General features: G+C 35.0%; 1 protein-coding gene across 3 annotated transcripts in view; it reads left to right on the top strand.

Annotated features, from left to right (window-relative positions):
* Positions 1–817: 817 nt before the first annotated feature.
* The window catches only part of elfn1a (extracellular leucine-rich repeat and fibronectin type III domain containing 1a), a 93,999-nt gene continuing 68,513 nt past the window's right edge, over positions 818–26,303 (top strand). For 2 of the 3 annotated variants that reach the window (XM_038278234.1, XM_038278238.1), the window contains exon 1: positions 818–1,256. The gene's annotated coding sequence lies outside the window, so the exon portion shown is untranslated. Of the gene's footprint in view, positions 1,257–25,268; positions 25,393–26,303 lie in introns of all 3 variants that reach the window. The other variant, XM_038278235.1, reaches the window with a different exon arrangement.

A 26,303-nucleotide genomic window follows, 5' to 3' on the forward strand; every position in this document is an offset into this window, starting at 1 on the left:
ATATCAACTAGTCTTTTCTGTGTGTATTTGGTTGATTCATATACTGTTGTTTGTCAAACTGTCTGTCTGAAATTGTCTGAAATAAATTCCTATTCATAAAGATGACTTGGAGACATCAAAACCAAGGATCAAAGTAGTAAAGAAAATATACGTACATGACTCTGAATATAATGTGGTTGTAGGTGGTGCAGCATCTCTGTGATGCTGGCATGTCCCTGAGGCTCAGAGTTGGAAAAGAAGAAGAATTACATCAGGTTATGTAGCAATATATACCTAAATAGGGCCCCTGGTTGTATTAGTGGAGCCCACATTCTCAGACACTTCCACCTCATTTGTTTATTTTATTTTTTAACATACCTTTGTTAAATAGCAATGAATGATCGTATTAAAAAAGGTTTTGTTTTAAATGAGCCCCCTGCCGGTTGCATCGGTACTCTTTTTTTTCCTCTCTTTCTTAGGGAAGATAATTATCACTCCCTTAGACACTAAACGGAACACAAACCCCAATCAGTCTGTGAAATTGGACAGTTTGAAACTCTTTCCAGCGAGGAGAAAAGTTTGCTCATGTGTAACACAAAGCAGTTAGAGCTTCAAAGCGGTGGCGAATAACTATATCCCCTGCAACTTAAAATTGTTCTTTTTTATTTTTTTTGCTTTAAACCAAAATTAAATATAAAACGCGTTGTTTCACGTTGAGTGGTATGGGGCTTGTTGCTGTAACCCTCCCGGCATTCGTCTTCGACCTGCAACCATTTATAGCCTCGCGGTGACAAACAATCTTATTATGAGATTTAAACTTTGCCTCTGCCAGTCTGAAGGATCAACACGCGCTCCCCTCCCTTCGCACCTATTCCTCGATGTTTCCCCAACTGATACTGTAATATCTGCCTACCTACACGCCTCCCCGTGACAGCGGTTAAACGCCGGTGTCAGCTCTCGGTGTAATAGAAAGACCCAGGCAGGGCTCTAGGTCTCTTCAGAATAACATGAAGGCGAGCGACGAGAGGAGCTCAGTGCTGAATTAAATCAGTCTCCGCTTAATGGATCTCTGAGGCTCGCTTCACAGATGCTCGCTGTTGAGTGATCCTCAAATCTGGAATCTTTTTATTTCATTAGTTACTTTAAATAATTGCTTTTAATCTTTAACGCCATAAATGTATCCGCATCCTTTGAAATTGTATTGTATTCGATGTGAGATACAGTGATACTCCGTTTAGTGTCGGGACGAAGGTTCCTGTTCTGCTATCACTCAGCAGGTAAGTTCATTTTTTTTATGCCTAACTTTAACGTAACAGACTTTGCAAAAGGTTTGTTGTGTTTTATTTTGCTTTATCATGTTGTCATCGATAGATCTCCAAGCTCCAATGTTGTGATTGGAATAACTGTTGGCTGAAATGGTTTAGCCATGTCACTGTGCAATTACTAAGTCTTGCATACCTCTTTTAAAAATTAATAGTTCAACTTGAGCAGCAGCCTGCTGAAGCCGATGGATTTTACATTAGTTTCAGTGAGAGCCATGCGCCCTGACATAAGATGGATGAAAGCAAAGCACATAGAACACTTAATCGCGCGATTCGATCCAGAAAGATTTACTTTTATTAATACGGCATTTTCCCAAATTGTTGCTTCTTTTAAACTAGACTCGATTTTGCGTTGGTTTTATTTTTAGCTCAGTTTTATCGGATGCTTAGAAACTGTAAACCCGCAGCTTGAGCCGATTCAGCACCACGGACAGCTCCGCTTCAACAAACCCATATCAGTTAGTGCGAGCTGTTTACAAACTTTCCCTTTAATTATTATTTAGGACATGAATGCCTCTGTGTTGCTAGGCCCACACATACAAAACAACACGAATCTGCATTTAAAATGGACATACTTAAGAGATGTCCATGCAAACAAATTAATGAAACTTAAAAAGATCATTTGAAACAATGTCATTCAATGCCATGCAGTATAACTGCCCAGTGTTCAGAGTTGCTTTGTATAGTCTCACTCAGATAAGCTGAGGATTTTGCTGCGTGTGTGCCATCTGTCTGAAGAAAGTGTACTTAATGTTGTACCCTGGATGAGTCGTTTCAATTTAGCAGCATAAGTCTTCACGCAAAGTGGCTTCTTTTTCTCTAACTCAACACATAATTAATGTTTACATATTTTCAACATTCTGGGCAACCTATTTACTTACGACTTACTGAGAGTCAGAGGGGGCATCAGTAAGGGTCTGTGATGCTAGAAACACCATTGTAGTCCTCTGGTTGCACAAATCAAAATGTATATATTTCTAATCATTTATTTTTCTATTTGGTGATTTTCAACATTATTTTTGATAATCAAATACATAGAATGGCTTTAAACATAATAAATCAATATAGTATGAATTGTGATTGTTTATGTTTATCGAGTGCCATCATCTTAAATTTTTTTTTAGAAAGGATACGCTTCAGTTTAGGCTTTACCAGTAGAGTGTATATTCCAACTTTTGATGTTGAGAGTTGTGACAGTTCTGAATCATCTCTGTTTTGCTGTTGCTGCTAAAGATGTCTCCCGCATTTGCCTTCCACATCTCCCTTTTCCAGTCCCCGTCTCCCTTATCTTGATTATACAGCTGGATGATTGAGTCAGCTGTTTTGTATGCAAGCTGCCTTGGCTTGGCTCTTTTGTGGAGGAGAGAGAACCAGATCGTGCTGAGGATACTGAGAGAGAATTACAGAGGCTCATGACCATGAGAAGCAGAAGAGACGAGGTTGTCCTGTTCGATAAATTACTGTTTGAGAGAGGCAGATATCCTGGGGGGGCAGCGGTTTTGGAAATTTGACTAACCTGTCTAAAATGGTAATGGCAGTGTGGATTACAGTTTTACACAAGTCTCTGAATGGATTGATGGATACAGGTTGGATATAAGTTGACAGGCTTTATAACTTTAACATACGCATTAAATGTATCAAGGATGGTTACAAAGAGAGGCTATTCATGTGTGTGCATGTTTCTCTTCTCTCGTCAGTTCTGATCTTCTATAATACAGTTGGCCCAATAAAACTGATAAACATATCTTGAATCTGTTAATACATTTATCACACTAGAGTATCATTGTAAGGAATTTACCAAGGCCGAAAACATATCAGTGAAGCGCTGGGTGTTTGGTTAACAGTGCACAAAACTGTAATCAAAGGGACCAAGCAGGGTTTGTAGACAAAGCTGTGAAACATATGGTACAACAGCATGGTCTAATTTAGTGGCACAGTTCTTGTCAACCATAAATACTTATTGTGCCTTGAATACTGTGTGCCATTTTACAAAAGCAGAGCTGCCACCTCAGTTGCAAGTGTCACATATGATACTTAGCTGTTTTGTTAAAAGGAATAATGAAGTAACGCTTCTTGGTTCATGCTGGAAGGATGGATCAGTGAAGCAGCAACAGGAGCAAAAAAATAAATGAAACAAACAGTTTATTTGGTAAAAATATAATGAAGAAGTGACATTTCATTTTCACTTTAGTTAACCTGCATTTACCATTTTTTTATTTTACAGCAGAAAAAAATAGATTATTTAGGATTTTATGCGTTACTCCAACAAAAGGCGATGCATAGTTTTTAGGACATAGGCACAGATATATTGTTCTCAAAATGTTTTACTAATGGAAGTCTAAAAAGTGAGTCCAGCATTTATTGATCTCTAAAGAACCTCTCCAGTTCAACCATTCACTTTCTGAATATACGTAATTAATAAATAGAGTCCAAAGGTTTGTAAGGCTTGTCTTAGTTGCAGCATAAACGCAGATGTCCCTTTAAGTCTGCAGTTCTATATTAGCTATTGGAGACCATGAAAATGAGCACACTGCATCACAAAATCCATGGAAAATACTAGACAGGTCAGTACATGACGGTGTGGAGAACTTTTAATCTGGGATAAGTTATAGACTAACATAATATTCTAGCATAATTATCTCATTGAATACTGCTTTGTCCATCAACTCAAAATAAAAGGTTAATTATTATTAAATATAGAGCTACATTTATAGAAACAGCCAAGATTCTTCTTGTAACATTGGAAGAGCTAGAGAGCCACTGCTTAGTTGAGAGACTTTGTCCACTGAAGAGATTTGAATGAATCGTTGTTCTAATGAAATCTTTCTCTAACAAATCTTATGCTGATAATTTTTCTCTGTTCAGATAATACTGTACTAAAGGTAATCTTTTTGTAATAGATGTTAAATACAAAGTTTCATGGAAATAATCAGTGAAAAATCACTAGGTTGGCAGCATCATGGTGGGGGAATCATTTGATTTAGAAGGGACAGGAAGGCTGTTGGAGACAAAGAGGCGATGGATGCAAAAAAATATAAGGAAGTCCTGGAAGGAAACCTGCTTGTGGTTGCAGAATAATTCACACAATGGTGTAGCTTTACCTCCCATAGAAGGAAAAACCCTAAAGATGCAGCCAAAAAAAACAAACAAGCAAAAAAAAAAAAAAAACAGAATCTGTAACATTATCATTTTAATTACTATTTATGCACTACTGTAAAATTAACATATCACATTAATTGGAAAATATACACATTTAACTCTATGGCTGTCATTTTTCATGGTATAAAAAAGCCAAGGAAAATTAATTCTTGAATAGGTTTTTTTTCATCCTTTCATCAGGTTTTATTTATTTTCATTCAAGAAATCAATCGTTTTAGAATAAAGACCTTTAAGAAGAAGGTGCCATGATTTGTGTTCTGTTTTATCAGGAGCAGCTAATCATTACATCAGTCTGTAAAATATGTTCTAAATTGTAATATTCTTTTATTGCTTTTGAAAAAGTTAGCCTTTTATGGCCAGAATTAAAAGGTAAAGCTATTTGAATGTATATTTAGTTGTTTTTCCTTTTAATTTTACAACACTGGTGTTTTGAGGACATATCAGGACTGCACAACATAAAAAATAATTACTTAAAATAAAGAAAGATTCATGTTTGATTACATCAAAAGGGTAAAAGTTGTTGAAGAAATCTTATAATATGTTGTTAACAAGTCTATATAATATCTATTGTGAACAACTCTTTCCATCCTACTGTATCAACTACTGATTTGTGTGAAGGGTCCTATTGTCCATATATTATCTTGGCAATCAGATAGGAAATATCTAAATTTTTATGATAGCAAATTGTGAAACACTTTAATTTGAATAATTATTTCTTAACTGCTTTTCTCCAGTGTTTCCTGTTGGACCATTTGCTTAGAGATGTTCTCCGGTAAAGGGCAAGGCTATCAGAGACATTCTCTGAGTTCTGCTTCGGGACAATTGGCATTAAAAAGGAAGTGTTACGGAAAGTAATTTAGTGTTCCGGAAAGAGGAACTATTTGCTGAGGATTTCCAATGTCTAACGAAGGCTGTAATGAGCTGATAAGGCTGAAAAGACAAAAAACAACCACTGCCCATCAACTGCAACCACCCTAAGGCACATTTTCTTTTATTCGATGCAAAACATGTACTGTTTCCGAGATGGTATCTCTTTCAACTCTTGGAAAAACCGTCCCCTTGAATTGGCAACTTGTAAGTACCTGCAAAGAGTATTTTCAGACCTGTGCTTTAGTTCTCTTATGGGAAAACATGTATGTAAATGTAACCAGAGTTGATTGTTAAAAGTGGCAGAAATGGCTCTTTAAATTCCAGTATCAAGAAAGGGAACACAGCAAGTACAGCTATTATCGCTTGGAAATTTCTTATCTGATATCACCCTACAATGTTCTTGTTTATTTCTTGCGAAAAATAATGCAACAGAGGCTTTTTGAAAATGGATTACTAAAGACTTAATATATACTTTGCACACATGAAAGATTCAACAGACTGTAACAGACAAATTGTGGGGGTAAATGTTGGAAATGTGCAGATTTACTCTGGGGTGTGAATCAGTCATCATTCATTTAGAAGTGAACAAAAATGATTCCACTGCAGAATGCCAGAAACATTCGTGTAGTTTCCTCAGCCACCTGCTGGTTTCCTTATGATGCACAAAACCCTTTAGTAAACAAGCATCATGAAATGGCAGAATGAGGCATATTGAATGCTGTGCTGCCTCTTATTTGCCATCTTTTTGCACAATAATTAGGCACTGGGTTGCATGGCAGTGTATCTTCAGGCACCTGCATCGCTTGATGAATATCTTTAGATGAGAGTCTAATACAGCTGGCCTCAGAAAGTCCTGTCAAAACCGAAGTTTATGAGCTTTGCTTTAAGTGGTAATGATCACTATCACTGAGGGATTGTTCAAATCATGGATTGGGCTTGTGCTGGCAGATACTTGTTTTGTCTTTTAATATTATCTTTTTTGTAAATAAAAAATAAGATAAATGCAAAAAAAAAGACTAAGGAAAAAACATTAAACTAAAAAAAAAAAAAAACTTTACCAGAGAGTAATCTTTAAATTACTCAAAACACAGAGACGAATGATAAATGCAGTGCTAATGTGGCTTTGCAGTGAATGCTACATGGCTGCCATGTACTTTAACAAAGCACAAACATAATTCCTTGAAATCAATAAAAAATACAAAAAAAAAAAAGTGATTTTTTTTTCAGTTTTAGGCAGTGGCACCTGGTGGAGTTTTCTCGAGGGGAGGCAAAAATTTCAAAATAGATGTAAACCAAAAACCAATCAAGTGTACTAAGGCATCACACCACTATATTTATATGAATTCCAACAACAAAAAACAACATAATAACATTTTCTGAAAAGTTTAAAGCAGTCCTACCTATCTTAACCCATGCTTGGTCAGATCCTGACTTTGAAAAAGGAGGCAGGGAAAACAGAATAAAGTGTTAGCTTGTTGCTGTGACGTCAGAGCTGTGGAGGGAGGTGCTGTGCAAATGAAGCTGCTTTCAGCTCTTTCGCTTTGAAGAGGAGCTACTGCACATGTACAACTTTTAACGAGAGCCTATGGGCAAAGATTTTTGTGTCCCAGGGTGGAAATACATCCGCAATCCGGTAATGACGAAACAGCATTACTCGTCATCAAAGATCAAATATTTACCTTGCACATTGAAAAAAGATGTAAATGTATTTCAAAATATTTCATTTTTATAATATGTATTTTTTTTAACGTCTTAATCAAGGCCATCCGGTGAGTGGGGCAGCGCCCTTGCACCCTCTTTTGGCCAGCAGTCACTGGTTTTGGGTCAGGGTTAACAATATTATTTGTAATTATTTATGTGACAGAATAATTACGATAAGAATTTATAAAGAAAATTTTTTAATTGATTTTTTATTTTTGACTAGACATTGTTATTGTTTGTTGATGTTTTGCCCAGTCCTCCTCAAAGACGAGTTTTAACAGAGTCATGTCTGATGGCCAGCTTTTCAGCTTTTTTCTGAAATTTATCTATGTATATATGAATTAGTGATGGTGACAAAAAAAAAAAAAAAATGGCTTTGCTGCTCTGTAGCCACATTGTGACTCATTTGTTTATATGCTTGGGATCGATGTACATTTGGAAGAGCCATTTGCACCCATGATACAGCAGCAAAACACCCACACAATATAGTCCTCCCCCTTGAGTAGACATCTTCCACCTTTTCCCCAAATATACATACATCAAGTTATTATTGCAAAATGCTTAATTTGTCTTACTTTACACCACGGGCTATATGGGACTTTTTCACAAATGATAATAATACTCTCCTGAGTCAATGTCTTGACTTAGCCTTTTCCTTATTTCTGTAGATTTTTCGACAAAACCCATTAATTTATGCTGCTAAGAATCTCCCTGAAATATATAAATAAAAAAAATACTTACTGATTACTTCTTGAAGGATATAATGGTGTATCTTCCTGGCTTTTTATACTTATTAATAGTTTTTTTGAACAAATGACCATAAGTTATTTTTGTTTTCTTATGATCTTACTCAATGAATCAGTTTGTGAGGTGTTACATTTAAATACATCCACCCATATCCAGTTCTTAGCATTTCTGTAAAAAATGATCTGAATTGTTTTTACTTAACCTGCTGTTCAAGATCTGATAATGTCATAATTTAAGTCCAGTTTTAATTAAATTAAATAAGTCTATTAAAATCAGGCTTATATGCAGTCACAAGACTTTGTCATTCAAAGAGTAGTGGTAATAAGTTATATTACACGGTATCTTTACTATTTTTATTGAGGCTTTAAATGCAGCAATTTGTTATTTCTGTCTTTTTACAACAGATATTTTGTTACTTTATTTAAAAGCTTATTAGACAAAACAAGATTATGTGAGGAATAGTCTTTTAAGCTAATTCAGAGGCTGCAGAGTGACTAACATGAAATAGAAAGGCACTCAGTTTATACCACAACTATATGATGAAAAAGACGAGCATCTTAGATGGAATGCTCTGCATAAATTATCATCAGCTGCACTTACAAGGACAGAGGGGCTTATTTTCTATGCGGTCGTGCAGCTTTTTTTTTTTTTTTTGAGCACACTTGAGCTTGAAAAGGAACGCTTTTTCCCTGTTCAATCAAACTGAACCTAGAAAAAAACCAAAAAGGTTTCCATGAACTGAATTCAACAGACTGAGTGTGAAATGCACCACTGCATTTATGCCATTGGTTGGGTGAAGCAGTATGGATCGGAGAGAATAGTATTTTATAGATCGGTATAAATTAGACTAGGAGAAAATCTTGAGAGCAATTAATTTAATTTATTGCTAAGGGAGTACAGAAAAAAACACTTTATATTTGTAAAAATACAAATAAAACAAGAATCTTATTGGTCCTACAATAAAGGATGTTTTCCCCAAAGCCACTTTCCATTCTGTTTTGTAACCATCCCTTCAGTGCAATAGCAAGGTAAACAAAAATCAGCTGATTAGATTGCCCATTGCAAATGCAGCATGATTAAGCAGTTTGTAGATTCATACCAATTACAAAATTTCAAACCAGCAGCCATTGAAGATGACAGATGCTCAGTGAATGAAGCTCTCTTCATGTGCCACACAGACTGCTTTTCATCAAATGGGAACATTGCCATGAGTCGCTCAATGGTAATCAATGCAGAGCCTCTCTTTCCTATATATGCTTAGAGACTCTAGTCTGTCTTCAGTTATGATCTAATGCTGCACTTGAGAAAATTAAACTGTTAAATGATGTAAATAAATATAAAGCCATAATTGTAACATTTCTCTTTTATTGCCTCTACACAGGAGTTTATAACTTCCTTAGTTCTCACTATCAACAATTCAATCATATTTTCTTTTTTGTAACTAGCTTTTCATTCCATTGAGACTTTTCATGTTTTCTTTGCAAACCCTCATTCAATGAGTTTATAAATGCCATATAAAACCAGCTTGAAGCTTATAAGCGCCTCAAGGTAACTCAGTTTCCTCTGCCATGTTCTTAAATCTGCTTTTATTGGTAATGATTTTCATTAAGAGGAATGAAAAAACCAAAAGTTGCATTAAAGTTCTTGTTAATCCTGTCAATAATTGCAAATTTCCAGCTTATTAACGCTGTTCTTGCATTTGCTCCAATTTACAAAATTTGGCTGAGCAATCAGTGACGTACTGTTGAACCTTTTTATATTTATACCTTTAAATATGTACAATAGAGTTCTTAAGGAAAATGTTGTATTTCTATTCACCTAGAATATGCATTACTTTTCATAAACAACTACTTTACTATTAACAGTAGGTGTGAACATGAGTCAGATCTGATGTATTACATTTCCAAAATGTAACTGTCCCATTTCTTTATATATTGTGGCTTACATACATAAAAATGACATATTTAGCAAAACTGCAATAGGAAGACTTTTTTTCTCATCACAGAAATCATATGATTTGCAGCTGGGCTGGATAATATAGAGGATGATGACACGGCATATTTGGATTCATAAGGAGACTATTTTTATAAAATCAGTTTGCAATAATGAGTACAAGAGCCAAGGGTGAAATAGAAATATTTCTCATGTGTTTAGAACTAATGCTGCCATGTTGTTTGCATGAGTTACATATTCCCTTGCAATTTTAATTGGTTTTCTCATTTAATAGAAATACTGCAATAAAAACAAAACAGCATTTACATAATTAGTATAATATTGGTAGTTTTCCACTTTTCTAATTGAAACCCAAATTATTGATTCTGACTGCTGGAGATAGGCACCAGCACCCCTCGCGACCGCACTTGGGACAAGCGTGTAAAGAAATGGATGGATGGATGGATGGATGGATGGATGGATGGATGGATGGATGGATGGATGGATGGATGGATGGATGGATGGATGGATGGATGGATGGATGGATGGATGGATGGATGGATGGATGGATTATTGATTCTGTATACAAAGTACAGCCGGACATGGTTCTAAGTTTTTAGTTTGTTTGCTCTATTGTCTTGAATTATTATGCATCATGCAAGAAACAGTTTTTAGCAATGAATCTGCTCTTCAATTGTTGGGTAATTTACACCAGGATAAAATGTTGCATTCAACATTTTTCTTCTATTTCTAATAGAAGCAGTAGTTTTGCGTAGTCAACTGTTATCCAAGCCTAGTTCTCCACTAAATGACTCCCATTTTATTAGACTATATCTTTCTATAATATAGAACTATACAACTGTAAATTAAATTTTTATTTGCTGATGAAAGAACTATCAGTCACTACACATGCAGCTGGCATGTCAGTATCCAGCGGACTCTGTATTAATTTGTTGTCAAAAAAAAAGAAAGAACAGTCAGTGAACTCTATGTATGTGAGATCAAGCTTCTATTGAAATAACATCAGAAATAAAAATGGATAGAAAGTTCAGAAAAAAGGTTCAGCAACATGTTGCTCCTTTAAACGTGTTTTGTAAAACATGCATTCAGGTAACTTTATGGTGCCTTGGATTTGTTATTCCACAGATAATTGTAATTGTAACAGATTGTCAAATTAGAATTTCAGCCATAGCATTTTTATGATAATGTATGAGAGAGATGGAGTGTGTGATGAAGGAATGTCAGACATGGTCTGGAGATGCAGAATACATGCATGCATGTATATTGAAAGGAGATTTTGCAGAATTTTGTGCCGTGTTGGGTGATGGCAAACTCATTTTAGGCAATTAAATTATATGTTTAACCTCTTGCCTCCTCGAGTAGTTTTTATTGACAGTCTTACTTTTGCTAGACATTTTTTGACACTATTTTCAGTCATTTAATTCTGCTGTTCAGCTCTCAGTCAGCAGAACTCTGATCTCCAAACTGGTAAAGTCTGTCCTCTTTGTCCTTAAAGCCATTTCTGTGAATAAACTCAGCCTGACAAGTGCTGGAAGTCATAGCCTTATATTGAAATTATTGTGTTAGTTATGAATTTCTTTGTAACGTACGTTCACTTATGCATCATCAAAGTTATGAGGATTATTTACGATCCTTTACTGAATCTAAGAATGTTTGTTGAGAAATGTAAGACAAGCATACGAAAAGGTTCTTTCATGAGGCCCATTTCTTGTTGGTGAATTTGTGCAAAATAAATACAGTGTAAAATAAGTATTCACCCCCCTTGGTTGTTTTAATTTTCTATTGCTTTCGTAATTTAAGCATTATGCGAAAAAAGGACTTTCATAATGAACATTTTTGAAAAATCTAAGTGAAAAAATATTTCTACAAAGTAATGTCAATAAAACAAAATATATAAAGAAAGTATTCTTTGCCAAACTGCTAAGCTTCTGTTATGCTGCACGGGTATGAACAGCTGTTTTTAAGTCCAGCCACAAATTCTTTAAAGGATTGAGGTCTGGGCTTTGACTCTGCCACTCCAGAACATTTCCCTGATACTTTTAAACTGTTCCTGAGTAGCTTTTGCAGTATGATTTGGATCATTGTCATGCTGGAGAATAATCTTCTCCCAAGCCGTAGCTGTCTTGCCCTCTGTCTTTATAAGCCTCCCAGTGTTCGCTTCTGAAAAACATCCCCACAGCACAGTGCTGTATATTCTAGTGATGTGCAGTCTAGCTTTCCAACAAACAAAATGTCTAGTCTTGATGGCCGAAAAACAAAAATTTTGTTCTAATCAGCCATAGACCATTCTTACACTTGACCATGGAGGACTCCACATGCCTTTTAATGAACTCTAGTTGAGATCCAGTATGACTTTTCTTCAACAGTGGCCTTCTCATCGCCACTCTTCAATAAATATTTGACCAGTTGCAGTTGCTGTACATGAAGTCTCTCCCATCTCTGAAGTTGACTCTCTTTCACTGTAGTTATAAGGGTTGACTCACATAAAGGGTTACAGATACCCCTGTGCCATATTCCTTCTATATCTTAATGACTGATTTTCACTGAACTCTGCGGGATGCTCAATACCTTGGAAATTTGTTAGTCTCCATTCCCTGAATTAAACTTTTCTCTAAGTTGCCTGAGGTCTTGCCTTTATGGTGTTATGGTAGTCAGTTTCTGGACGCTTCAGACACTAGTCTTTCATACCTTAGTCTCACCCACACACCCACACTTTCACTAATTGTGAGACTATTGCATCAAAAGGCTCAACCTCTGCTGAATTAGACCATAAAATTTTAACAAGGGTGAATAATTATCCAAACAATTATATTCCTTAATCTGTCTTGAATTTGAGCTTAAAGAGTTTTTTTCTTCAATATATGTTTGCATGAAAAAAGCCAAACTGTGTTGACCATCATTGAAAAGGAGGTGAAAACTTATGATAGGCATTGAAAAAAGATTTGATTTGAATTTAAAATTTGAAAAGCACTTAATTCTTTACTATCTCTGTGCTGAGCTCTGCTTTAATCCTTGTTTAACAGAGGGAGAAAATAAAAGACAACAACAGATTTAACTTAAGCATAAGAGAATACCCAAAACGTTTCACGGTGAGTGAGATGAACTGATTTTCTTTTTAGATTTAGGGAAATTATGTATAAGGCTGTTTTTTTTGTGTTTTTTTTTTATCTCTGCACACCTAATTGCCCGTCACCAGCTGAGCAAACATTTTTAAGTGCACATTCATTCAAAATGAACACTAAGAAAATGAATAGCAATCAGATGATCAAACCCAGGATTCTTCTCCACTTCGATGCTGTGTGAAGTCATCCCTTAATCTTCCTCCACACAGCAGTCCAACACATTGTTGAAGTTTCTGATGGATGGTCTGAGAAAGTCTAACACTTTACTTTGAAATGCTTCTGACAGCTCAAGAGGTGGTGAAGGACCAGAAAATATAGTTATCTTTTCTAAGAAACAAGGTTACCCTAAAAAGCATAAGGGCTTTGCCGCTCATATAGGGACTCAATTTCACTTAACATTTTTTTGTATGAATAAATAATGTCAACTGTTTTTATTTAAAATATATTAACTCAAATAGAGATAGTTAGACTTGAAAGCTTAAAGCCTAATAAAGCATAAAAATAAACATTTGATCGTAAATTAACAAGATTTACATCTATTTCCTGAAAAGATTATTATTTTTAAAATGGTATTTTAACTTGATGTGTCCTTGAACGTACATTTATGTTTTAATAAAAAAAAAAAATAATAATTAAGAAGAAGACAATTTCGACTGTCTCCCAGTTATTTTACATTTAATGTATCCCAAAAAGTTCCAACCACCTGTTTTCTCACTTTAGTTTGATTTATCTTCTTTCGTCTTGATTAAAGCTACAGAAAAGCCTAAGAATTATCTGTGTTTAATTTCTGTTGAACACTTCTGTTATTGTTGGACAAACATGATTAAAACTGTACCATCTGAGTCTTTACTGAGCTATTAAAATAGGGATCATGGACTTACAATATCAGACAGAGATAAACCACTATGTCAATCTTTACTAGATACGAACAGGCTGCAGCATTAAAAGGCAGCTTTGAAGGACATTTTGTAAAATACCAGTGTGACACTCATAAGTAATCTAAAGCCTTTGCTTAACCTTTCTTGTTTTAGGGTTTTTTTAAAGGTTAACTCTTTAACTTCTAACAGCTATTCCTGCAAAATGCCACCACACCTGTTATTTATTTGCATACATAAATTCAATGCAAAACTTTCATTTTTCGGTTTTTGAGTTATTAATATGTAATGCCATTAAACACAAACATAATGTTAATCCATGAAAAAAAAAGGTTTTAGTGTTGATAATTTCAAAAAGACAGAGAGATTATATCTGCAAATTATCACTAAGCAAGCAAAGATAGAAGGTTACCATAGAAACTGCTTCCAAACTTGGAGCAAACATACTAGCAACTACTTATAAAAAATGTGCCAGTATTCACACCATTAGCAGGGCAGCATGTACCATAACACTCGTTTTTGGAGAGAATTGCTAAATACGTGACTTAGTGTTCATTAACACGATCCTGAGGCTTCAGTAGTCATGATGAAGCAAATTATACAGAGATTTTTTACACAGTCATCTTAGTAAAGCTTTACAGTTTTAAACATACAGTACATAGAGACTTTATCACACACATTGAGCTGTAAAAAAACACCTTTTATTTTGCAGCTCACTTAGTGATGTATTCTGCTGAAATAGAATTAACAAAACTTAAAATAAACCTCTTCTTGTTCTATCCATACATTGTTTTTCTCTGCTCCAGGTTTTGGAAATATTCTAAGTAAATATTAGAGTTCATGATTCAGAGAAATTGAAAGTCCTTTCTTGGCAGATTTCTACGTCTTACAAAACAACATCAATATTTACTTTAATAACCGTCATGCTGATACCTGATGAATGTGAACAACAGTGAGATATGCGAACATCTTGTGCCTCCAAATCTTTCTCCAATTGTCTTGACAGCATGAGCTCTTCTACAAACATCCCCTTTTTGCTTATTATTATTATTTTCAAGACCGACAGCTGGCAAGAAAAATGGCCCATCACTAGCTGCAAAGCATCAATCTGACACCCCACCTGTTGTTTCCTCACTCATGCCCTCCATTGCTCATTAAACAGCGTTGCCTTTCAGGCTGGATCAGCTCAGGCTGGTTATCGCCCACTGGGAGACCAGAGTACAGATAGGACGGATCTGTGGTGCCAGATTGTTATGTCTGTGAGGTGTTATTCCTTAACTAAATATGGAGATTATGTGTAAAGTCTACATGGCAGTTATGCTATTGTGCTTATTACTATTTTTTTATTATTAATTTCAATCAACAAGATCCTTGTCATATTCTCTTGTACTCTTTTTATTTATTTCGTTATGGTTTTACATTATGATTTTTGTTTGTCACCTGTGCTGCTCCAACAAATTGCACCTGGTGGGATTAATAAAGTGGTCTAAATCTAAATGCCTTTTCACTTTATTGAGGCCACTTGGAGTTTGTGTGAAATACAATGAACATATGAGAAACACAAAAATGTCATCATGTAATTTATAAGCTGATCAGAATTGTGAGATCCCAGCCCCCACCCCCACCCCCCCACCCAAAACAAAAGCTCAATGCAAACTATTTTAAAAAGGACCAAGTAAGGAGCAGCCCTAAATTCTTGTACATAAGCATTCAACAGTCATGCTTAGCAAATGTTGAGCTGGATCCTGTTTCTTTAAACTTCTTTTTATTTTCTATCCATCCCAAAATATTTTCAAAGAGAGTGGAATCAGGGAAATGTGCAGAAAATCTCAGAAATCACTGTGCGACAAGGGCCCTAACACCTCCAAATAACCTGCCGTGGTTTTGAAGCCCTCATCAAAACCTGAAACTCTATTTTTCCATAAAGAAAATGTTCCCCAGATTATTACAGAATAACCCTGTTATTTCTGCACTGTGCAGAAAACATTTGCAATTTAAAGTCCTTGTCCTACCAATAAACTTCCAACCCATATAGACCATCAAGATAAAATTTCCTCTAGACAAAGACTAAATATTTGTTCAACTTTCAATGTATTTGGTGTTCTTCAGCATAGTCCAAATGGGTACATATACTATGATTGGCAGGCGATATGTCCTTTAAAAATGTTTTTTTTAAGCCTTTTCCTTACAGATTTTGGTTTCTGGGATTCTAACGTCATAAACAGCCTTAGTTGCAGAATCAGCATATGAATTGACACTCAGCACTTTAGGTTGTCTGATGATATTACACCATTCAAGAAAATTAAAACGGCTGTTTTACTGTTTTCAACCTTGGCAGCAAGGGTGCATTTTTGGAGTTTTTGCTGGTACTACTTTGCTTTCTAAAAGGACCATGATGATATGAATAACTAATATGAATTACACAAAAGCTGTGTTTCTTTTTAGTTCTTAAGCTAGCATTAAGCTTTTGGTCTGTTAATGAACAGCACATTTTAATTGAAATATAGAATCAAAACACGTGTCTCCTACTTGATTTTCCTCTTTTCGCCTCTCTTTGCACTTTGAAGCTTAACTTACAAACTGGCAATGATCCACTGGTAAAAATCATAAACCAGAAGGTATTTTTTTCGTTTCTGTAAGAATCAAGCCATTGATTTTTTTATTTATACTCTGTAGATTTAATGAATTGTATCAAATAAACTGATCCTAGAGGGTTGTAATTATCAGCAGAAAGCTTTTAAAGATCTTATATTACATTGTGAAAACATATCATTTTGTTCAATAACCACATAACAATGACTTTCTATCTCTATAACACATTTTTATGACTTGAACATTTTATGAGTACATTTTCTAATCATTAATTACATTAATTATGAGTTTGGGAAAGATACAGTTAATAAAACAGCAAATTACATGTAAAATCATATGTTCCTCTTAGAACCCAGTTTAAGCCAAAAGTTGTACACCTTTCTGCAGATTATTAAGGCTTTTTAATGGACTGTTTTTCATTATTTATTGATTAAAGAGCAAAGCCAAGCAGGTGTTAAGGTATTCCTTTTATGCAAACCTTATTTCTATCAATATTCATGAAACCCTTAAAAGTGAATCTGTTTAACTCTGAAATCAATTTTATTCAGCTTTTCTCCTTACCTAAAACGAAGTTGCAGCCTGTAAAATTTAAGAGTTTTGGTCAAAAACCAAAGCCTGAACTGCTGAAGCCAAATTATTATCATCAGTCTTTTTCAGTCAGTAATTTGCAGCTGCTAAATAATGATAGTGTGTCCTGTGCAGCGATTTCAGTGAAGTAATTTCCAGAGAATGTTTTAAGACTGCAATTCTAGAACACTTTCAACCCACAGACTACACGGAGAGATCACTGAGAGCTGGGACGTGGAAAACAAGTTTTAAAGTGCATCAGAAAAAAATAGAACAGGTTTAAAAAGTAAGGACACAAAAAAGATAATACCAAAAAAGATAATATGGCATAAATACATATTTTTTCACTTCTTTTAAGCTCAGACATCTCAGTGATGGTTACAGCATGTTTGCGTTTTTCAATTCATGGATCAATTTTGGAAGTTTCGGTGGATGTAGCAACAGAATATGATTTATGTTAACATTTTTCAGGAGTTTGGATGATCTGCAGTCATTTCAATCACATACATTTTTTTATGTTTGTATTATCATAATCACAATAACAATAGTCACCTTTAGATCTGTTCCTATAAATTAGGTAATCCTATCTGTAATTTAAAAGGAGTTATTGAGCTGTGGGTTAAAATATCCTACATTTCTTCAATTATCAGTTTGAGAAAAAGGGATTGTCTTCAATATTTTTACAGTATTTCTAAGTGGGGCCTAAACAGTTATTGGATTATTTGGAAAAATCACTTATTTAATTAGTTGTCAACTCATTTAGTAATCGATTTATGATTAACTTGAGTATAAAAACTCAAAAACATGCTTCTAGCTGACAGAGAAACCCACTAAGAAAATTTTTTATACCAAACATTTAAAACAACATTTGAACTATTTGTATTTAGAGTCATACTGTAATGGAGTTTTCTAATGATACTGCCACCTGTAGCCAAAACACGGAACTGCAGCACTGCTTATTCTCGCAGCTCGCACTTGTACTTCACAAGGTTGTTTTTTTTTTTTTTTTTTATACACTTTTCAACTTACAGTTTCCATTCTGAGGTTAGTAGGATGATGGTTGCCTCTGAGTATTCACAAAATCCCTCTTAAAAAGATAAAATTAGATGGTTTGCTAGGTTGGACCCATGGCGCAAACTTCCAACCTGAAGTACATGCAGGGATATTAGGCTACCAGATTATAGAAGCATCAGCACTGTACTGCTGAGGTATCAGTCTGCTCATCATACAATGTTTTAGTCATTAAGGTTCAACTAAAAAGGTTTTTTGTTTTTAGATATTTTCCAGTAAGAACTTACATCATGCCTCTTTTAGATAAAAACACATTTATGTGTGTCAATAAGTTCTATCCAGAACTCCTCAAGTCCAAAGTTTTGGTTTCACCTGGTTTAAATCTTAAATATTCTCTAAGGAACATTTGGCTATCTAATTATTAATCTATTAACAGAAAAAAAAAATCAACAGATTATTCGATCAACAAATTGATCGTTAGTTGCAGCCCTCGTCCTCTGTAGCACATAATCATTCATAAATACCAAGGGATGACATTAAGCACACTCTCTGCCTAATATATGCAATGCATTTTATATTACTCTGTTTTAATATGCAGGATTTAAAAATGCATCTTGAAAGTGCACACTAAACATTATTATGTATTGGAAATCTTTATAAGTTTCTACTTATTAATGAATTTGAACTGCCATTGTTTTCATACATAATAGAGACATAAACACAGACCACAGCTCTGAATATGTTTTGCAATGGCTTTTATTTAAGTATTGTTGATCAATTTCCGGCTGTAACTAATAATGACTAAGATAAAGCAAATAATTTATCAGTTGTTTTCTTTACTGAGAGTAAAATGTGTTAATTTGTCACATAAACCATGTTTTCTTGACAGTAATACACTACCGGTATTTAATTTAGAATTTGGCTCAATGAGGTCTGCAATAAAGATATAAATTAATAATAAAATAGAAACCAAAATCTTTATAAAAACAAATAAAGGTAGTTGGAATATTATTGTGGCGATGCCAAACCTCCACCTTTGTCCACTCAGTCATAAAATTTGTGCAATAAAGAAAATTAAACTGTTCTCTGCATTTCCCCTGCTGGAGTCTGCAAAATGGGTTTTGTTTCAAGAGGATTAAAAATACAATTGCTTGCCTTGTTTAAAATAATTTGATCCTTTTTTCATTTTTTTTTTTCGCTCCTTATTTGAGTGACATCGGTGAAAACCAGTAAATCACTGCCCCCTATTGGACTTTATTGATAACTGTACGATTCAAGGTAGTTTAGAAGAATTAGCAAGGTGAAGGCGTGAGTGGTGAGCGGTATTAGGGGATCCTGGGTTTGCTTCACCACAAGGTCCAAGTGACCCTCATCAGTGACCTCAAACAATTACTACATTTGATTTCTCTTATTCTATACTGAAAGAAACTCACTAACAAAAATACTGGCCAATCTTTCTTTTTAGAAGGGCTGCAAAGGCAGACTTTCAATAATTCAGTCCTGGTAATTTTAAACTGATGTTTTTTATCTAGTCTGAGCTAAAACGTGCCTTAGAGGCTAACACCTTGTTAAGCATTTAGGTACTTTGTGTCTATTAGCAGCACAGGAGCACCACAAGGGAAGGTACTCTCACCTCTCCTTTTTACTCAGTATACCTCTGACTTCCAGTACAAGACAGAATCCTGCCATCTGCAGAAATACTCGGATGACTCTGCAGCCAGAGGGCTATTGAAAAGCTTTCTGGCATGGTGGGGAAACATTCATCTAATCCTGAATGTTAACCAAGCAAGGAAGATTATTTTATATTTCAGGAGAACTTGGAACATTTTAAGTCTTATTAGCATCGTAGAGGAAGAAATGGAGGTGGTGGAGGAGTATGAATACCTTGGTGTTCACCTGGACAACAAATTTGACTGGAGATGTAGTTGTGAAGCTGTCTACAAGAAAGGGACAGAGTAGGAAGCATGGTCCTTCAGTGTTTTCTGCAGTATGCAGCTGATCTTCTATAAGTCTGTTGTGGAGAGTATAATTTCTTCTGCCATCATATGCTGCGGTAACAGCATCAAAGCTGATGCTTAAAAAAAATTCAACAAGCTGATAAAGAAGGGTGGGTCTGTTCCTTGAACACCCTCTGCAGAGGATTCAAAAGGGAGAATTCTACATAAAATGGAGAAGATTATGGACAACAGCATCATCTTCAGAAGATTGTTAAACACCAACAAAGTGTCTTCAGTCAAAGCAACTCCAGATCAATCTGCAGAAGATCCTTCCTGCTCACAACCATCAGCATACACAATAACTGAAAATGTATGAGGTACAACATTTAATTTCCCTTTGGGATCAATGAACAGAATCAAATTGAACATGTTAACTTTGATAGAAGCAAATAATGGTAATGAATCTTTGTTGTAGTTCATCTGATTCTTCAGAGCATGAAAAGAACAAACTAAATAACATCCATCCAAATATTAGTAATGCCAACCACCATGCACTACACCAGCGCCTTGTCCTTAATTACTCATCTGGAAATCGTTATTTAGTTCCTTTCTGGATTAGTTCCCAGTAGAGTTTTAAAATCCCTGAGGCCGTTTCAGGGGCTAGTTGGAGTAAGAATATATAACAATATTTCTTATCATTTATCCACAGTGTTCATGTCTCACAGCTACAGTAATAAAACCAGGAAGTGGATCTGTTTGAGCACCGTTAAAAAACAAGGAAATGATTCCCTAAACTCCTTAATGTCCTCATTCGCTGCTTGGTGGACAGCTTTCGAAAGAATCTTGCTGGTTCTCTTTCATGGCATCTTTCACAGAAAATACCCCTCACACCTCTCCACCTGTGTCAGCTTAAAACACTCAGATAAACTCCTGCCTCTGTTCAATTTGTCTCACAGCATTCAACCTGAAGATACACATTTTCACATGAGCTTAATACTGGTTTGTCAATTTTCTGATCCGAGGAGTTAAAAAAAAAATCAAAGTAAAGTAAATTGTTACCAGGAGATCAATATAGGTACCTAACTCCACACACTGTGGCCATCTCCTAAAAATAAGCAATATTGTTCCCTGTTTGTGTTTGTAATGTGACTCTCAGTTCTCAATTTTAGCTCTGTGTTTGGCACAGTACTTTCACTTTTAATGTTCAGTTACACTGCCATGCAGTGGGTACCTATTATTACACAGAAAAGCAGTTATTGCTGCCTATACATGTGACAACATTTTAGTTTCCTGTGATGTCAAGTTTGCATACCTGTACTGTTAACTGTTACTACCAATCTATTTCTACCATTGCCTTCTTAAAATGTTATGGACGTGTATATCTCATGTACAGATGTAAAGGAAACCTTAATTCATCCTTAGGCTGAGCCACCTGAAACATCTTGCATTCTGTTTGTTATATCTGTGTTTGTTAAGCTACAAAAACAAAGAAGAGAGCATGATTCTAGATTATTTTTCAGGGCACCAATATTCCTGTCGCGTAGAACGCTCCGTGTTTTATCAAATGCGGCTGATAAAATCTTCATAAGAAAGCAGAGGATTTTATATGAAAATGTTTAATAATATTATGGTCAGGAGAAAATAATACAGTAAACAGCTTGGCTCAGAGAGACAAAGAGAGTCAGATAGAAACTGAGTCTCATGTAACTTTGTTCATTCCATATCAATGTTATGAATTAAACTTGTTTATAATGAAAAAAATAAAAAGAATTTCAGAATATTTTGTTAAAACCATTGTTTGAATATGGGTGATATCTTAAGCCTATTCAAGTAGAGACACTTACATAGTAGAGTAGTACATATTTAACATAATTTAACATATTTATACATAATTAATCCTGACACATCAAAGAGCCTACCCATTGTTATTTTGAGGTGCATCAGTTTCAGTAATTACCAAGAAAGTAAAAAGTAAAGATGTATTTCTAAAACATATTTCAGTGGAAAGGCACCTCAAAATGCTTAGATCATAAAAACATCAAAACAAATGTGCAGTAAAATCGTTAAAATCCTTAAAAACTCATTCAATTACACAACAAATTATCAATGTCCCCACATTAAGCTGGATGTTAGCCATCCCTTTCTACTTCTGGTCCTAAAAAAACATTTTCATTAGACAAATGCCAAACCATTTTTTTGCAGGAGCTAAATGTATTACAAAGTTATTAAACAAAAGATGTGAAAATAAAGACTATAGTCAGTCCTCTGTGGAGCACTACCCCTCTGGCAGTCATAGGGACAGATGGAAGGGTGGAAGTTAGGGAAAACAAGCTTGAAAATGACAGCATAGGGAACTGGAGAAAATAAAACATTGAAAAACCAATAAAGCAAAAGTCTCACAACACTAACTTTCAAAAAGTCTTTTGGTCACTAAATCATATTTGTTCTTATCTTACTCTTAAGTCATGGTAAACAGTTTCTTCTCCTGCTAATTCAAATTTAAGAAACCTTTAGTTCATTAATTGTTTGTTTGAAACATTGTAATTGTCATTAAAATCAGGTAATTAAACATTACAAAGCTTTACAATTTATGATTTAAAAATTATGCAAGGATTATATTTAATGTGTATACTGTCTGTGTTTTTAATTGCACGCAGAGCAAATTTCAAGAACTTAACTAAAATAAACATATTAAGTTGTGCACATACAACTCAAAAATAACAATTTAAGGACAACCTTGCTGTAATACAGTCTAAATGTATGAAAAAATCCAAACTGGGTGAAAGGTTAGAGCAGTATTAGAATGTAAAAATAAAAATCTGGATGCGCTCCATGACCTGCCTGAATTTAGATCCGCCTTAAGCACTTTAGGTAAAACACTGGTCCTCAAACTCACTACCTGCTGCCAAAAATGTCTGGTGAGGTCTAAAGTGAGTAAAAAAAACCTGAAATTGTTTTTACGTCGAAGATGAGTAAAAACAAAGAAAATGATAAATTACCCAAAGTTACACTATTTAATTTAATTTTGTTATGAAGCAAGCATATCTTATAGATCAGATCAAACTGTTGTTTGACAATTCTGATGTCAATGCTTTCCTTACTACTCATGCATATGAACCACTATTAAGTTACTCATGCTTATGTGTAAAATAATAAATCCTTTTTGAAATGTAAGATCTACATTCCTGTATCCTTTAAAACAGTGGGTCTATTCTTCCAAGTATATCCTGCTCAGTAGTATTCAGTGTAGAAACAAGTCTGAGCAGTTACTACAGTATAAATACTGTACGTTTTATTTGAGGACAGGACTTCTCTTTGGGCCATGGGAGCCTATTAGCCCTGCAGGGCTGCCTGCTCAGGCTTCAATGTGCCGCAGGCATAGACCCTCTGTCAGTTCTTCTGTGCCCTGCCTCCAGTCACTCCTTAAGGGAGATTTTCAAAGTGGTACATCTGTTATGTCACCAAGATGTTGGCGTTAAAGTGATAGAATACTAGATTTTTCAAAATGTATTTTAAGAAGTTAGGAACTTTATCCCCAGCTAAGCGATTACATATATTATTCTGAGGAAAATTATCGATTGAGCAGTTTATCTGTCTGTCTGTCTGTCTTCACCTACCTACCTGTTTGTCAGTCTATCCATCCATCTTAAATAGTATAATTTGTCTTGGTAATTAGAGATAAAAACATGTGAGAGAATGTATGTTAGCGATAACCCTTAGTACAGTATAGCATGCAAAGTTAAGAGTTCCCTATAATCAGAGCATAAAAGAAGTTGAATTTTCAATTAACTTTTTCTGATAGTCCTCGTAGATATGAGCTTGATTAAAAAATATAATCCATTTTGAGAGGCATACAATTCACATCAGACAAAGAGGACATGTCCATAAGAAAAAGTGCACAAAGTAGGAAGTGCTGGGCTCTGTATCTCAATATTAGCAGTTCCAATGCTTCTATTTCTGTCTGATCTGATTTACAGATCAGACATGCTTCTGCCTGAGTCTATATTTTAGTGTCATGGTACTTTTAATTAAAAACGTTATATCTTTCACTTTTGATTATTCCTACTGTTTATGGAATTTTAATAACTCTGTTAGATATGATTAAGAAGAACATTAAGCTCTGATGTGAGACATGGAATACTGTAAACAAAATAACATATTGCACCAGCGCTCACCATGTGGGACTAGTAATTAGAAAATGGAAATGAATAATGTCACTTCTGATATTTTTCATGTTGTACTCAAGAATCCTGTATTAGAACCTTTCCCAAAGGTTTCCCCTCAACATTTCTGCAAAAAAAAGAGCACACACTCATAAAACTATATCACAAAGGAGTTTGCAAGTAAGTTAATATTCATTTCAATGCATATGAGAAAAAAAGTGTGCCATGTTGCAAATGTATTTACTGGAACAGATTTCAAAGTGATGACATTGCAGCTTCTGTGTAATATGTGCAGAATTTATAAGCTAAGCTGGGGAAAACCAATATAAATGAAACATAGGTGGACCACATGCACATGAGAGCTTTTAAAGATTTTTGTATTGGAATGCATCAGTCACTGAGAACCAATAGACAGGACCCAGGTGCTGTGGGCGATCTTGGCTGTCCTCCATTTAGCTTGAACTGCTGCCAGAGTTTTAAATAAGTCAGTGGGTGGCAAAGATTCAAGGGGCATCCCTGTAAGGAGGGCAAATTTGAACTTCCTCTTTAATTGATTCAAACTTGAGGTTGCTAAGTAAATCACACACTCAATTAATAATGCAGTAATAGTAATGAAATCCTAAAGGGTTCATTTTAAAGAAAAATTTCCTTTTTAGATGAAACATGGTACTTAGAGGAATGTTTGTGTTCCTTGCTATTTATTTATTATTTATTTATTAATAATAAACCTTCACTGTTTATATTCTCTTTTCCTGCTAATTATAGTTTCCTTTAAACGTCCAATAGTTGCTTTATATCTCTGTTTTAAAAATACATTTGAATTGTTTTGCTGAAAAGCACCAGTGTTTCTTGCTATAATTTTTCTTGTATTTTAAGCTTGGTTGCCTTCTTTATGCTAAGGACTAAATTGAAAAAACTGCCCACATAAAGTAGGGCCCTCTGATGACCTAGTGTCATACAGTAACACTCATATTATATAGAAACAATGTCCTTATTCGGGATTTGGTTTATCACATTCTCTTCCCTCCTGTGTTTGTCAGAGATTTGAATGTGATGCCAAATACGCAACCCTCTCCCAAGACAAAGAAATATATATATATTTAAAGTATATACAGTATATATATATATATATATATATATATATATATATATATCACATAATCTCGAGTAATTAACTTAGAATACTGTAATGAATTGTGTTCATTTTAATAAATGTGTGAGCAAAGACTGACAGTTTAGATTGTTGTTTTCTTTTTAATTTACTTTGCAGGTCACTGCCTACAGCGTATGTGGCAATCAGGCTGTATCCAGTAATTATTCTGTCAAGCTGGACCTTCAAAATGTTCAACTACTGCTGCTCCTGAATCTGCACTCCATTTACAAGTACCGTTAAGGTCAGTGGCGGAGCTAGAACATTTTCCTCAGGGTGGCCAGGCAGAGACCACAAAGGCCAAAAACCAGCTTAAGGTCTATCTATTTGAACTAATCACACTGTTTGACAAGATCTGTGTATTTTTACGATAAATAGCTAGACACAAACAACATTTTCATCCATCTCTTGCTAATAAATCCACATGCTTATTTAGCTATGTTTTTAAATTTAATCATTTGTGCTTCTGCATAATTTAGAAATTAAATGGGTTGAGCAGTTATTCTTTCTCTTGAATTGCTTGTAAATTGCTGCAGAGAGATAATTTTCACCACCATAAAACACAAAAGCTATTGTTAAAAGAGCAGGAACTTCATGGACATATTTATGCCATTAGCACCATAAGCATCCGCTTCAGAAGACTGTTAAGCAATAAGACAGTCGCATTTTCTCAATATGTGAACTTGTGCTTTGCCATGTGCTCGTGTGTGAAACATCATCAGCCTCAGCTGTAGTACTGTTCAAATTCACAAGAACACAAGAGCGAGAACGGACAAAGTCCCCCGATGTTGTTCTCCCTCTTTACCAAGTATTCATCAGTGCAGACTTGCCTGTTCTTGAGATTGACAGATTTCCCAGCGTGCACCACGGAAGCAGCAGCTTACAGTGGAGCACTCACAAAGCTCAGACTATTAAGTTTAAAGATCTGTTTTCTGTTGGCATGCATCTATAAAAATATGTTTCAAGGTAATTTGAGGCAAAAACATTATACTTTTAAGCATCCCTATATGGCCCATTTACTGATTTAGAGCGCAATCTAAAACAAGTTCCAATGTTGAGAGGACCGTGGCAACCAGCGGTCCTCCAAGGCTAACCGCAGCCAGTACCACTCCTAGCCTGTCTGCTGCAGCCCTCTCTCAGCATAGCTGTGTGTGA

This window comes from Cyprinodon tularosa, unplaced genomic scaffold (genome assembly GCF_016077235.1).
Source record: "Cyprinodon tularosa strain WSP-4 unplaced genomic scaffold, ASM1607723v1 ctg14, whole genome shotgun sequence".
NCBI lineage: Eukaryota > Metazoa > Chordata > Actinopteri > Cyprinodontiformes > Cyprinodontidae > Cyprinodon > Cyprinodon tularosa.